Source organism: Saccoglossus kowalevskii, chromosome 3, assembly GCF_978046115.1.
Source record: "Saccoglossus kowalevskii chromosome 3, keSacKowa6.1, whole genome shotgun sequence".
NCBI classification, from domain to species: Eukaryota; Metazoa; Hemichordata; class Enteropneusta; family Harrimaniidae; genus Saccoglossus; species Saccoglossus kowalevskii.
In genome coordinates, this window is record NC_140643.1 from 20,324,963 (window position 1) to 20,341,679 (window position 16,717).

General features: G+C 36.0%; 1 long non-coding RNA gene across 14 annotated transcripts; it reads right to left on the reverse strand.

Moving 5' to 3' along the window:
• Window positions 1-836: 836 nt before the first annotated feature.
• Window positions 837-14,421, reverse strand: LOC102809702 (uncharacterized). Of its 14 annotated transcripts, XR_013422652.2 has the most exons (8): window positions 14,282-14,421; window positions 13,520-13,556; window positions 12,849-12,936; window positions 10,815-10,852; window positions 7,509-9,634; window positions 4,542-6,665; window positions 1,767-3,698; window positions 837-1,117 (listed from the first exon to the last, which is right to left on the reverse strand). It is a non-coding gene; the product is annotated as an uncharacterized LOC102809702 (long non-coding RNA). The 14 variants fall into 14 exon arrangements; XR_014928951.1 differs by lacking the exons at window positions 13,520-13,556; window positions 14,282-14,421 and adding an exon at window positions 11,263-11,458 and having other exon boundaries at window positions 10,764-10,852; window positions 12,491-13,488; XR_014928950.1 differs by lacking the exons at window positions 13,520-13,556; window positions 14,282-14,421 and adding an exon at window positions 11,263-11,458 and having other exon boundaries at window positions 12,491-13,487.
• Window positions 14,422-16,717: the final 2,296 nt, after the last annotated feature.

The window sequence follows — 16,717 nt, forward strand, 5'->3', positions numbered from 1 at the left end:
GGATGGATCTAAAATGAAGGTGTTTGGCAACCAAGGTGGACAGATTTACCGGGAAGTTGCTGATACCTTTCGTATGCTAGTTAAATGCGGTAGCAGGAAAAATGGCGAAAATCCATGTAAGTGCAAAAAAGTAGGACTAGAATGCACAGTACTTTGCTTCTGTAGAGGTGACTGTAATTAAGATCCATGGCGCCACAATATGAATATATTAACTAATTATAGACAAATAAAGAAGACATCAAATCAAATTGTTACAAATAAGTTACTGAGGATTGCCCAATTTCTGTTCTTTCATCATGACTTTCTAGGCAATCAGCCCAATGATACTTTGCCAACAGTATGAATGTTATTATTAAAGTTGATGTTAAAGTAATGCTCCTGCTGCAATAATATTCAGTACACAAAACTCCTAATCAACTCACCCAGTGACTTTGCATTTTCATTTGCAGACTGCTCTGCTGCTTAAATTTTACCGCTCCGTGATTGAGAGTATCTTGATGCTCTCCGTCACGTATAGGTCTGCCAAGTGTCATGCTTTTATTACAAACTGAACAATTTCAGCACATATCCACTGGACTAAAGACTGTATCAATTGCATGCTGTGGACGATATTGGGGTTAATGTATGATCTATGTTGAAAGTCGACAAATTCAGAGTGCCACATGTAAACACTGGACATTCCTATAAGATTCCATTTCCATACTGGTACAATAACGAAGATTGAGGGGTGCGCTTTAAATTGGTTCATGGATCTTATTAACACAAATAAAAACAACATGGTAAGGTTGGACGAGGTAAGATAAAAAAAATGACAATTGACAAAATTGAAACATATATTCGGCTGTGTGTCACTACAAATTTATTTATATCACGATATGATCTAATGTACTTGTACAAGAGTATATTTAATCGCTGTAGACTTCTACTTCACACAGGTGTAACCAGTTGGTGTGATCTCTCAGTGTTACACCAACATATCGCCCTCTGAGATGACATTCAAATGGAATCTTCACATCATATGTGTTTGCATCCCAGTCTACTTGATCACCACACTGGTTGTTCTGGCTTATATCAAAATTGTCACCAATTGTCACCACTGCTCCATCAATTCTCTCAGCTGAAATATTTAAATATGTTATGATTTAGGTGTACTGAATATTTAGTTAATTTAATCATCGCATATTGTTTTCGGCCAAGAATAAATACAAATGGACACGTGAAACAATTTTGTCAAAATCCTCTTTTAGATAAGATTAATCAGTAGTCACGGCTAATATACTTTACGATAAGGTGAATCGTAAATATTACATGAAACTACAAAATGAGCACTAGGAGTCAATAGATGACAATGCTGTTATGGCTATATTAGGAAAATTGCCTATACAGCAGAAGATGAGCTAAAAACCGACAAACGTTTGAAATTAATAATATTGGCAAAGTCAGAACCATTGTCATCAGTTTGTCTTTTTCGGGATGTATTCGATCTTGTGGCATTGAAATTTGCCCTTCAGTAGCAACGTACAAGTGTGTGTACAACAGCATGCATCCACCCATTCATACAGACATACTTTGGTACTTGAGTGACTAACCATTCCATTTAAAAAAATAATGTTTTTTTATTTCAAAGTCTGGTCGCATAAATTTTAATATTTTGTTTATAAATATAAAGTTCACAAATGCTGTGTTAGTAGAATATTTCTAAGTTTAACTTTAAAACATAGAAAATTGTAACAAAGCAAAGCATTGAATAAATAACATTTACTTACAACAGCAATCCTGTCGATTTGTTATGACCACTTCTGTTATCCAATAACTGTCTCCTAAATCAACTTTCCACCAACTGTTCTCATTGAATCCGGTATGACTACAACTTCTGTTACGATAATAAGGATTATCATTCCCATCAATGGCCAAATTAGCATACCCGAAGAAAGTAGTAGAAATCTGGGTTGCAGTTCCCTGTTGTGCAAGGTGTTCTGGAGAATATATATAAATACGGCATCAGACTGTGAACATACGAGTATTGCTTTGTTTTGAATAATTTATACGGGTTGAGAGTCAGTATGTGATTATTTTTTGTAAATCAAAAATCAGTAACATCTTCAGAATCCTAATAAATAAAGTCACATGGTTCCAATACATAAATCTGAACTCTAGGGAGATATTTCTAGAAGGTAATATGCAGGGTTGAGGATTATACTTCATCACATTAATGAATATATTCATGGTGAAGAAGTAATTTGATGTACTAGGCATAGACTTTACGACGTACAGCCTCGGGTGCTACTTTCTTAGATGGTAAGTCGTTGTATTAAGCAAAATTGTAGCTTGAAACCTATATTAGGTTCCTGTGACATTACCATTTAGTCGATGTGGGTGGTATTCACAACATGTCTTTTCGAACTGCGTTGTTTTCACATATGCATATGTTCTCGAAACCAATCGTAACTAAATGAAGTTTATTGGAACCTTGTCTACATAGCTGTCGACTATATTTGTTGTTTATGTACAAAGTTCGACACACCCATTAACATTTGGCCCTTTTCGGGAGGTGTACACTACACAATGAGTACACATGTAGAATATTGTAATTCATCAGAAACACTAATGAAAGGTCACAATGATTTTTTTTATTATTGTTTAAGCACATAAACGAAACGACTGTATGAAGGGTTTATCAATTATTTATCAAATTTAGTAAACACCTAAATGGTCGGAGCATGTCGGGCGAGCGCTGTGTCATGAATGCCCACCGTCGGCTGTTCTTCCTACGTAGATTGGAAGATTTTTATTTGCAGACTGCTCTGCTGCCTAAATTTTACCGCTCCGTGATCGAGAGTATCTTGATGCTCTCCATCACGGTGTGGTTGGTAACAACAGTTACGACGACCGGAGGCGTGGTAGCGAGCGAGTCGCGTATAATTGGGATCAAACTTCCCCTCTATGCGATGCTTACTGGAAACGCCTGGACAAGCGAGCCGAACGAATCATCGGCGACACGTCTCATCCTGCGCACGATTTGTTCGAACTTCTGCCGTCCGGCAGGCGCTATCGATCTCTGGCATCCACACAGTCCCGGTCCGCCAAAGGCTTCTACACCATAGCCGTCCAACGCATGACGTCAAATTTATGTAAGGCATCTAGGTAGTCTGTGTTACATCCAGCCAATGATTGTATTTTAGATTGTATTTTAGTGCGCAAGGCCAATCAAATTTCTATGTATATTTTTAATATATTTAGCTAATAAACTATGATGATATATATATAAGATTACACTTCCACACTGGTACAATAAAGAGGATTGAGGGGCGCGCTTAAAATTGTTTCATGAATCTTATTAACACAAATAAAAACAACATGGTCAGGTTGGACGAGCTAAGATAACAAAAATTACAATTGACAAAATTGAAACAGATATGCTGCTGTGTGTCACTACAAATTTATTTATATCACGATATGACCTAATGTACTTGTACAAGAGTATAATTAATCGCTATAGACTTCTACTTCACACAGTTGTAATTTGTTGGTGTGATCTCTCAGTGTTACACCAACATATCGCCCTCTGAGATGACATTCAAATGGAATCTTCACATTATATGTGTTTGCATCCCAGTCTACTTGATCACCACACTGGTTGTTTTGGCTTATATCAAAATTGTCACCAATTGTCACCACTGCTCCATCAATTCTCTCAGCTGAAATATGTAAATATGTTATGATTTAGGTGTACTGAATATTTAGTTGATTTAATCGTCGCGTATGGTTTTCGGCCAAGAATAAATACAAATGGACACGTGAAACAATTTTGTCAAAATCCTCATATTAGATAAGATTAATCAGTAATCACGGCTAATATACTTTTCGATGAGGTGAATCGTAAATATTACATGAAACTACAAAGTGAGCACGAGGAGTCAATAGATGACAATGCTGTTATGGCTATATTAGGAAAATTGCCTATACAGCAGAAGATGAGCTAAAAACTGAGAAACGTTTGAAATTAATAATATTGGCGAAGTCAGAACCACTGTCATCAGTATGACTTTTTGACTTTTTCGGAATGTCTTCCTCCTTGTGGCATTGAAATTTGCCGTTATGTACTCGGTGCAACGTACACGTGTGTGTACAACCTGATTATTTGTTGTTATGGCTATTAAATTAATTCCAGTTTGGTTAGGGTTAAGGCAAATTGCATCATTAGCATGCACAGATGTACACCACAACCTAATCAGGTCTCGAGATAATCATACAATATATGTACTATATTATTTGATATAAAGTGGCTCTTGATCTATAGATAGAACATGCAGCATGCATCCACCCATTCATACAGACATACCTTAGTACTTGAGTGACTAACCATTCTATTTTTAAAAAAATAATGTTTTTTATTTCAAAGTCTGGTCGCATAAATTTTAATATTTTGTTTATAAATTTAAAGCTCACAAATGCTGTGTTAGTAGAATATTTCTATGTTTAACTTTAAAACATAGAAAACTGTAACAAAGCAAAGCATTGAATAAATAACATTTACTTACAACAGCAATCCTGTCGATTTGTTATGACCACTTCTGTTATCCAATAACTGTCTCCTAAATCAACTTTCCACCAACTATTCTCCTCAAGAGCAGTATGACTACAACTTCTGTTATAGTAATAAGGATTATCATTCCCATCAATAGCCAAACTAGCATACCCGAAGAAAGCAGTAGAAATCTGGGTTGCAGTTCCCTGTTGTGCCAGGTGTTCTGGAGAATATATATAAATACGGCATCAGACTGTGAACAGACGATTATTGCTTTGTTTTAATAATTTATACGGGTTGAGAGGCAGTATGTAATCAACAAGGCCGAGCAATTTTTTTTGTGTAAATAAAAAATCAGTCACATCTTCATAATCCTAACAAATAAAGTCACATGGTTCCAATACATAAATCTGAACTCTGGGGACATATTTCTAGAAGGCAATATGCAGGGTTGAGGAGTATACTTCATCACATTAATGAATGAATATATTCATGGTGAAGAAGTAATTTGATGTACTAGGCATAGACTTTACGACGTACAGTCTCGGTTGCTACATTCTTAGATGGTAAGTCTTTGTATTAAGCAAAACTGTAGCTTGAAACCTATATTAGGTTCCTGTGACATTACCATCTATTCGATGTGGGTGGTGTTCACAACATGTCATTTCGAACTGCGTTTGTTTTTGCGCATATGCATATGATCTCGAGACCAATCGTAACTGAGTAAAGTTTATTGGAACCTCGCCTACATAGCTGTCGACTACATTTGTTGTTTATGTACAAGGTTCGACACACCCATTAACATTTGGCCCTTTTACGGGAGGTGAACACTACACAATGAGTACACATGTAGAATATTATAATTCATCAGTAACACTAATGAAAAGTTGGAATGATTAATTTTATTATCGTTTAAGCACATAAATGAAACGACTGTGTGAAGGGTTTATTACTTATCAAATTTAGTAAAACCTAAATGTTATTTGAATAACATTTGCTTAATGGTGTATATGCCAAAACCACACTAATTAAAGGAATATCACATGTAAACACTGGACATTCCGCCGCCAGGTCGACGAGCTGGTTGTGTGGTGTGCTGAGAACAACCTCCAGCTGAATGTACTGTGGCCAAAACGAAAGAGATGGTCGTCGATTAACGTTTGAAAAAGACGCCCATCTCTCCATTGGTCATTGACGACTCGCAGGTGGAGCGCGTTGACTGCTTGAAGTATCTCGGCGTCCACATATCCAGCGAATTGCCTTGGTCGGCGCATGTCGGGCACTGCGTCATGAAGGCCCAGCGTCGGCTGTTCTTCCTTCATATATTGAAAGGTTTTCATTTGAAGACTCTCTGCTGCTTAAATTTTACCGCTCCGTGATCGAGAGTATCTTGATGCTCTCCGTCACGGTGTGTACTGGAAACGTCTGGACAAGCGAGCCGAACGAATCATCGGTGACATGTCTCATCCTGCGCATGATTTGTTCGAACTTCTACCGTCCGGAAGGCGCTATCGATCTCTAACATCCACATCGTCCCGGTCAGCCAAAGGCTTCTACCCCATAGCCGTCCGACGCATGACGTCAAATTTATGTAAGGCCTCTAGGTAGTCTGTGTTACATCTAGCCAATGATTGTATTTTAGTGCGCAAGGTCAATCCAATTTCTATGTATATTTTTAGTATATTTAGCCAATAAACTATGATGATATATATATATATAAGATTCCATTTCCACACTGGTACAACAACGAGGATTGAAGGGCGCGCTTTAAATTGATTCATGCATCTTATTAGCACAAACAAAAAAAACAGCATGGTCAGGTTGGATGAGGTAAGATGAAAGATGTCAATTGACAAAATTGAAACAGATATGCTGCTGTATGTCACTACAAATTTATTTATTTCACAATATGATCCAATGTATAATTAATCGCTATAGACTTCTACTTCACACAGTTGTAAACTGTTGGTGTGATCTCTCAGTGTTACACCAACATATCGCCCTCTGAGATGACATTCAAATGGAATCTTCACATTATATGTGTTTGCATCCCAGTCTACTTGATCACCACACTGGTTGTTTTGGCTTATATCAAAATTGTCACCAATTGTCACCACTGCTCCATCAATTCTCTCAGCTGAAATATGTAAATATGTTATGATTTAGGTGTACTGAATATTTAGTTGATTTAATCGTCGCGTATGGTTTTCGGCCAAGAATAAATACAAATGAACATGTGAAACAATTTTGTCAAATTCCTCATATTAGATAAGATTAATCAGTAATCACGGCTAATATACTTTTCGATGAGGTGAATAGTAAATATTACATGAAACTACAAAGTGAGCACGAGGAGTCAATAGATGACAATGCTGTTATGGCTATATTAGGAAAATTGCCTATACAGCAGAAGATGAGCTAAAAACTGAGAAACGTTTGAAATTAATAATATTGGCGAAGTCAGAACCACTGTCATCAGTATGACTTTTTGACTTTTTCGGAATGTCTTCCTCCTTGTGGCATTGAAATTTGCCGTTATGTACTCGGTGCAACGTACACGTGTGTGTACAACCTGATTATTTGTTGTTATGGCTATTAAATTAATTCCAGTTTGGTTAGGGTTAAGGCAAATTACATCATTAGCATGCACAGATGTACACCACAACCTAATCAGGTCTCGAGATAATCATACAATATATGTACTATATTATTTGATATACAGTGGCTCTTGATCTATAGATAGAACATGCAGCATGCATCCACCCATTCATACAGACATACCTTAGTACTTGAGTGACTAACCATTCTATTTTTAAAAAAATAATGTTTTTTATTTCAAAGTCTGGTCGCATAAATTTTAATATTTTGTTTATAAATTTAAAGCTCACAAATGCTGTGTTAGTAGAATATTTCTAAGTTTAACTTTAAAACATAGAAAACTGTAACAAAGCAAAGCATTGAATAAATAACATTTACTTACAACAGCAATCCTGTCGATTTGTTATGACCACTTCTGTTATCCAATAACTGTCTCCTAAATCAACTTTCCACCAACTATTCTCCTCAAGAGCAGTATGGCTACAACTTCTGTTAAAGTAATAAGGATTATCATTCCCATCAATAGCCAAATTAGCATACCCGAAGAAAGCAGTAGAAATCTGGGTTGCAGTTCCCTGTTGTGCCAGGTGTTCTGGAGAATATATATAAATACGGCATCAGACTGTGAACAGACGATTATTGCTTTGTTTTAATAATTTATACGGGTTGAGAGGCAGTATGTAATCAACAAGGCCGAGCAATTTTTTTTTGTGTAAATAAAAAATCAGTCACATCTTCATAATCCTAACAAATAAAGTCACATGGTTCCAATACATAAATCTGAACTCTGGGGACATATTTCTAGAAGGCAATATGCAGGGTTGAGGAGTATACTTCATCACATTAATGAATGAATATATTCATGGTGAAGAAGTAATTTGATGTACTAGGCATAGACTTTACGACGTACAGTCTCGGTTGCTACATTCTTAGATGGTAAGTCTTTGTATTAAGCAAACTGTAGCTTGAACCTATATATGGTTCTTGTGACATTACCATCTATTCGATGTGGGTGGTGTTCACAACATGTCATTTCGAACTGCGTTTGTTTTTGCGCATATGCATATGATTTCGAGGCCAATCGTAACTGAGTAAAGTTTATTGGAACCTCGCCTACATAGCTGTCGACTACATTTGTTGTTTATGTACAAGGTTCGACACACCCATTAACATTTGGCCCTTTTCGGGAGGTGTACACTACACAATGAGTACACATGTAGAATATTGTAATTCATCAGTAACACTAATGAAAGGTCGCAATGATTAATTTTATTATCGTTTAAGCACATAAATGAAACGACTATATGAAGGGTTTATTAATTACTTATCAAATTTAGTAGAAACTAAATGTTATTTGAATAACATTTGCTTAATGGTGTATATGCCAAAACCACACTAATTAAAGTAATATCACATGTAAACACTGGACATTCCGCCGCCAGGTCGACGAGCTGGTTGTGTGGTGTGCTGAGAACAACCTCCAGCTGAATGTACTGTGGCCAAAACGAAAGAGATGGTCGTCGATTTTCGCCCGTCTCTCCATTGGTCATTGACGACTCGGAGGTGGAGCGCGTTGACTGCTTGAAGTATCTCGGCGTCCACATATCCAGCGAATTGACTTGGTCGGCGCATGTCGGGCACTGCGTCATGAAGGCCCAGCGTCGGCTGTTCTTCCTTCATATATTGAAAGGTTTTCATTTGAAGACTCTCTGCTGCTTAAATTTTACCGCTCCGTGATCGAGAGTATCTTGATGCTCTCCGTCACGGTGTGTACTGGAAACGCCTGGACAAGCGAGCCGAACGAATCATCGGTGACACGTCTCATCCTGCGCATGATTTGTTCGAACTTCTACCGTCCGGAAGGCGCTATCGATTACTGACATCCACATCGTCCCGGTCAGCCAAAGGCTTCTACCCCACAGCCGTCCGACGCATGATGTCAAATTTATGTAAGGCCTCTATGTAGTCTTTGTTACATCTAGCCAATGATTGTATTTTAGATTGTATTTTAGTGCGCAAGGCCAATCCAATTTCTATGTATATTTTTAGTATATTTAGCCAATAAACTATGATGATATATATATATATAAGATTCCATTTCCACACTGGTACAATAACGAGGATTGAAGGGCGCGCTTTAAATTGATTCATGAATCTTATTAGCACAAACAAAAAAAAACAGCATGGTCAGGTTGGATGAGGTAAGATGAAAGATGTCAATTGACAAAATTGAAACAGATATGCTGCTGTGTGTCACTACAAATTTATTTATTTCACAATATGATCCAATGTATAATTAATCGCTATAGACTTCTACTTCACGCAGTTGTAAACTGTTGGTGTGATCTCTCAGTGTTACACCAACATATCGCCCTCTGAGATGGCATTTAAATGGAATCTTCAAATCATATGTGTTTGCATCCCAGTCTACTTGATCACCACACTGGTTGTTTTGGCTTATATCAAAATTTTCACCAATTGTTACCACTGCTCCACCAATTCTCGCAGCTGAAATATATAAGTATGTTATGATTTAGGTGTACTGAATAATAAGTTAATTTAATCGTAGCGTATGATTTTCGACCAAGAATAAAAAAGAAATTCATTCGTAAAGCTGCTTTGTAAAAATCCTTATATTAGCAATCACGGCTAAAATATTAACTGAAAGTACAAAGTGAGCATGAGGAGTCAGTAGATGACAATGGTGTTATGGCTACATTGGAAAAAGTGTGTATACAGCATAAGATGAGCTGAAAACCGACAAAAGTTTGAAATTAATATTATTGGCGAAGTCAGAACCACTGTCATCAGTTTGTCTTTTTCGAAATGTCTTCAATCGTGTGCCATTGACATTTGCCTCTGAATACTCATGCAACATACAAGTGTGTGTACAACATATATCATTTGTTATTATAGCTATTCAAGTAATTTCTGTTTGGGTTAGGGTTTAGGCAAATTACATTATTAGCATGCACATATGTACACCATAGTCTAATCAGGTATAGAGATAATTATATAATACGTGTATTATATTATCTTATACATAGTGGATCTTGATCTATAGATAGAGCACACAGCATGCACCCACTCATTCATGCAGACATACTTTGGTACCTCAGTGACTAACCATTACGTTTTGCACATAAAGAAGACAAAAATAATGGTTATTATATTTTGTTTATAAATTTAAAGTTCACAAATGCTGTTTTAGTAGAATATTTCAAAGTTTAACTTTAAAACATTGAAAATTGTAAGCAAATATTGTATGACATTCACTTCACTTACGACAGCAATCCAGTCGATTTGTTTTGACCATTTCCGATATCGAATAAATTTCTCCCGAATCAACCCAGTATGACTAAAACTTCTATTAAAGTGATAATGATTTTCATTTCCATCAATAGCCAACCTAGCATTCCCAAAAAAGCATTTTTACGGGATGAGAGGCAGTATGTAATCAAATTAGGAATCAATCACATTTTCAATATTCTAACAAATATGGTCACATGATTCCAAAACATAAATCTGAACTCTGTGGGACATATGCCATATGCAGAGTAGAGGAGTATGCATCTCTGTGATGAATGGGTATATTCATTGTGAAGAAGTAATTTAGTGTACTAGGCACATACTTTACCATGTACAATCTCAAGTACTACATTCGTGGATGGTTGTATTAAAACTGTACCTTGAAACCTATATACGGTTCGTGTGACATTTGTGAGCCTGGATTAATATAAATAAAGAAAGGTAATAGTCATATTCTATTTACTACCAACAATGTATTGCAAGAACAATGGGGGACATTATCGATTATACATAGAGGGAACAGAAACCACCCCTGGCGATATGCTGTATATGAAGTACATTAATTTACGAATATAATGTCCACATATGTCAAGACAATCTAAGACTCTCCTAAAATGAAATTCCCTGCTGTAACGAGTCATGTTACATTTATATTTGAGTTGTTTTCTTGAATCACAAGTATTAAATGCGTGTTGCATACAGAAACTATAGTATACGACATTTACATTTATACATAATAAGTGTCCTTGGCGAGCTAATCTTTCTATCACGAATACCCACTCCATACCCTAACTTCATCATAAAATACAAACAGAGAACTTATATACCTGCTTCGCGATAGCCAAAATGTTAAGGACAATCTTGGATGGATTGAGGTGGTGAAAGAAACACTGATCTGAATAACGGTGTGAGTATTAAAATGAGCAATTTACAAACTCTGGGTCTGCTTATTTGCTTCTTCTTTCGTCGTCGGACAGAGTATGTCATAGGTCGGGAGTGGTTTGAATCACCGCTGTATAATCTCTATATTTGTTGTAATTGCCAGGAGATATAAAAACATGAGTTTAAAATAGAAAACAAGATTAGTGTGTATGCAAATCATTTTATATTTTCCATTTAGTTGATGAAGTGTTCAATTTGAAAAATTCTTTTTTCAACATAGTTACGCGTCACCTGATAGCAGTGCGTAGTTTCGCCAGTTCAGAATTTACTTGTACTGTTCCTCAGTTTTTAAGTGTAGGTTATCGTGATGGTGTAGAACAGGCTGTGAGTAAGTGTGCACAGAGACCATCATGGCAGTCATAAACACAGTGTCAGTGATGGACTAGTTTGGGTGTTTGTGCAGGATCTGTATAATCCTTTTTTGTAAATACCAGGAGATATAACAACATGCGAGTGTTAAAAAAAGAACACACGAAAAATTACTCGGATGTATCTGACACATGTTGTTATTTACTGTGTATGCAAATACTTTTATTTTTAGCATCTAGTGATGACGTGTATATTTTGAAATATTGTATCTTCTACATGTTTCAATCTGTGCACTATAGTTTCCTGTGCTCAGCATTTGATCATACCGTCCATTTACTTTTTGAGTGTAGCTTATCATAATGTTGAGGCACGAACTGTGAGTAAGTGTGCACATAGACCACAGCTGTACAAACAAAGAGACTTGTATATCCGTTTTACGATAACAGAAATTTTAAGCACAATCTTGGGTGGAATGGGGGTAGTCAATGGTAGAGCAAAGTAAATATCATTGATGTCATCATTTAGTTGTATTTTCCCTTCACATTTTAAAAGTAAACAAAGGGTTCATCTGATTGAAGTATATATATATATATATATATATATATATATATATATATATATATATATATATATATATCGTTTTAACTTTCGGACATATGTTTCCAAAAATTACAGTTTCCCATCAAACATACAGTTGCCTAATTTTATATGTAATCGTTTTGATAAATATGAATGTGATTTATTTCGAGTAGAAAAGAAACACTGATATGAAAAACGGTGTGAGTGTCAAAATAAGTAACTTACAACTCAGCTTGGGTCAGCTTGTAGTGAATGCTTATTTGCTTCTTCTTTCGTCGTCAGACAGAATATGTCATAGGTCGGGAGTGGTTTGAATCACCGCTGTATAATCCTTATATTTGTTGTAAATACCAGGTGATATGAAAACATTTGAGTGTTTAAAATGTTTTCAACATAGTTACATGTTACCTGATAGCAGTGCGTAGTTTCGCCATTTCCCCCCAAGATCCGCTCACATTTTAGAGGGTGAATAATTCTTCTTTTGTCGTCAGACATAGGTCGGGAGTGATTAATAACAATGCGATTCATTCCGAGCAGAAAAGGAACACTGATCCTAACAACGGCGTGAGTGTAAGTAACTTACAATTCAATCTGGGTCTGCTGTGGTGAGTGCTTCATTTTCCGTCGTCAGGTCATAGGTCTAGATAGGTTTGACTCATGGCTGTATAATCCTTATATATTTGTTGTAAATACCAGGAGATATAAAAACACGTAAAGAATACAAGAAAATACCTGGTATGTATGACAAATTTAGTATATATTAAGAGTGCATTTAGTATGTATGCAAATAATTTTATTTTTATCAACTAGTGATCACGTGTTTATTTTATAGAGAAGAAACTATGTATTTAATTATTATCATAGTATAAACTGATAGCCTGCAATCAGAGTTAGGTTTCATATTCCAATGTGTGACACTAAACTACAAATGTATGTGGGTTGGTGGGTGGATGGGTGGTGTACCCGAGATATCATCTTTGTATATCACTGGATAGATATAAGGCTGATAAACATGTGTTCAATTAATGATTGACACAATAAACTGTGTGACGTCATGGTGACTAAAACTAAAATAGTGTAGTTCTAGATTTGTTGCTCGAAATAAACTCAACAAAATTAAGAATAGAATAGTTTTCTGTACAGTAGACATGTCTTCAGGACACAATAATATAAAATATACATCGTAACAGCGTATTGTTTATAACGATAATATTAGGCGAAAATATACATATTGCCAAGTCAAGATATACAAACCCTGTGCTGTATATTGACCCAGAATGTGGTTGAATATCTGAGTGAAAAAAAACGAAACATAATCACAGGTCATATATAGTTCAAACTAAATAGCAGCTTAATGGCAAATCATATTATATCTCACTTTTAGCAACTGGACCATGATTTTAAACAACGCACTAATATTACGGAGAGAACATGGTGAAGTCGTGGCAATAAACATGTTATGAACAGAATCTGTTTACGTTAGTGATCTAAGGAATCACACATCCAGGGAATCTACAACTGATCATACTAGCTAAATACAGGTTACAGGATAGAATTTCAGATCATATATTATTCTACATAACCCGATCACTTGTTAAATGACTGTCCAGATATAAATGTTGCTAGTTTGGTGCCCTTTGTGTGAGGGACATGAAGCGCTCCCTGAACCAACATGTTTGTATTTGTAACCAGTCCATTTACAATTTTAAATGATTACGAATTGTTCAATTACTTAATACTAATAAATATACAAATGTATTATAACAAATATTATTAACAAAATTATTATAATGAAAATATCTGTAGTGACCATTGCTCTCTGAATATTATCATATATAAGAAATTCAAATGTTATCTAGAATAACCTGTGTCCTTTAAACATCATGTTGTTCCTGACGTTGGCTAATCGGTAGTTACAGCCGTGGTATCAAAAAATATTAGAATATAAATCAGTGGGACACCATGCAAACACTGGCTTTCCGTTCACAACAGCCAAAACAATATTGGCGAGCATACCTTTGCCTTGTTTGTCTTCTAACACCCAGCATTTACACTTACTAGCCTACAGTTCAGCTACTTCCCGGCAGTACATCGCCTCAAAACATCCGTTAAACATCTTACTTAATTCAGCCGCCCTGCTGCACAACTAACTCCGCCATCTTAGAATAAAAATGTCTACCTAATTCCTGCCACAGAGGGCACACGTCACACAATCAAATACTGTGCTCATAAGTTCACTAACATATGGTGTCAGTACAATACTTACATTAGTTGATTATGCAATTCGCTAGCCCAAAACAAGACCTCTTACGGTTAGCAGACACCTGGCACTTAAATGGCTCATCACAACGCCATATGACTTACAAACAAACGGCCTATGTGAAAATTTTGATGGCGTCCATGCTCCACAAACTTGGTATTTTTCTCATTTTTGTTGTTGTTGTATTGGAGAATAGTTAAAGGTCTAATGACATTCTTACAAAAGCTATAGACGAAAGAGATCACCAATCCTTAAGTTACGGGCACATATACATTATTTACCTGTGACAAAGATTGGAGGAAACCTGCAAAGTGGCACTTCATCTACGCTACTGTATACAACCATTTGTGTGCCTACTTGATTGCTTGGTATACTTACATGGTGGGCCGAGAACACATGAATGGTGACTTGATAAAATTAGTCCCCTCATGTCAATGGAAATAAACCATTCAGGATGTGGATTTGAGCCATGAACTTATTGATCATCAGATCAAAAAAATGCAACAGGTATTGAGAGCGTATGCTGCCACACAGTACCAGTCATGTTCGAAAGATGATGTTCATTATAGTATAGAGTACCCATTTTACAATGTGTATGTAATGCTGTGGTAACTGAAGTATGCACAATGGTAGTTGGACGGTCCGATTTACCATACTGCTCAATATTTGTGCTTACTAAGAAGCCTGACAGAAGTTATTTATCTGAACTTCCAGAAGGCTTAATGAAATCATTATTTTTGATGCTGAGTCTATGTCTAAACCTGCAGAATTGGCTGATGGTAAATATTTGACCAATCTTGATCGCACTGAAAGGTTGATTTGTTTACACCATTAGTTAGTAACCACAGCTGGGAAAAAAGAAGAAATAAACTTATGTTGTTTTTCAATCGTCTTAATAATTGGTTCATGGTTTCATAATTATCTCACTAGATAAGTTCACTCCTTTATTTCCTTCTTTCTATTTACTATATTCGAGGTAATGTTTGGAGAAAAACTACGAGTGTGTACGACTCTTCATACCATAACAACTGAACGACGCGCACAACGACACCCTGATTGCGAGACGCAACTGTTCAGTTGACTTTAGTCATTTCTTTGTCTGAATATATTTTTTTTAATATTATCCTTTAGATTGAAGTTAGTTGCATAGGAACTTAAATTGGTAATGAGAGTCTATAAACTCACAACTAGCATTTCAGGTACCGTTAAACTCTCCCCTAGTTAATAAATATTCCCCCATTAAGTTTCTTGAAATAATCATCAGGATCACCATTATAATTTTCCAGTAGCCCGCATACAATACCACGATTCTAAGAATCCTTCAAATCGATGTTAATGCCATACGTTCTTAGCCCAAATCAAAGAAATTCGGGGTACCATAGTTCAATGTGCTCGTTTATGATGTTTACAATACTTCTTTGCTTCCTCTTATAGCCAATGTGTTGGTAAACAAAATTGCTTTGATCTGTGGGGCAAATGTTGTGATGATGTCAAATTTATAGTGAAACTAAATAACGAAATCACAAAAAATAACAATTAAATTTTCTGTTTTCCCTTATATGTAAACATGATATGCACTTTTGTTGCAAAGCCATGTTACTATGTTACTAATATATGTGCTTTCCCTTACCCACGAAATTAAATTATTTAATATAATAATACAACAAACATGAATTCTGTATTACAAATAATGCATTGTTCTTTAATCACGTAGCAACCTCCTCTCCCCGCTCCATCGACATTAACTGCTTCAATTCGTGTCAATAGCTTGTCTCGTAGTTCGGAATATTTCCCAGGAAAATCAGCAGTGATTGTAAATGATAAGTTCATTATACTTGTGCAGTCTTGCGTGCATGTATACACAACTCTTGTAAATTATACTCCACTCCATCAAATGTTGTAAAGCGGAAGTTTTTTTCACTCCTGCTTCCGTTTCAGATAATACTAATTGTTCTGATGTCGACTTATTAAATTTTTCCAAAGCCCACTGTTTTTCGAGTGCCGAACCTTATGCACAACACGAATATATATGCTGTCAATAATGGCTTATAATGTGCTGATCCTACCTAGAGGTACACTGCATAAAATATATGTGTATTAATATACAATACGATGTACAAGCCTATATCAATGACTGTTTACTGGATGTTTCGAGTCAATATACACTCATCATGCAACGAAAGCTACACTTT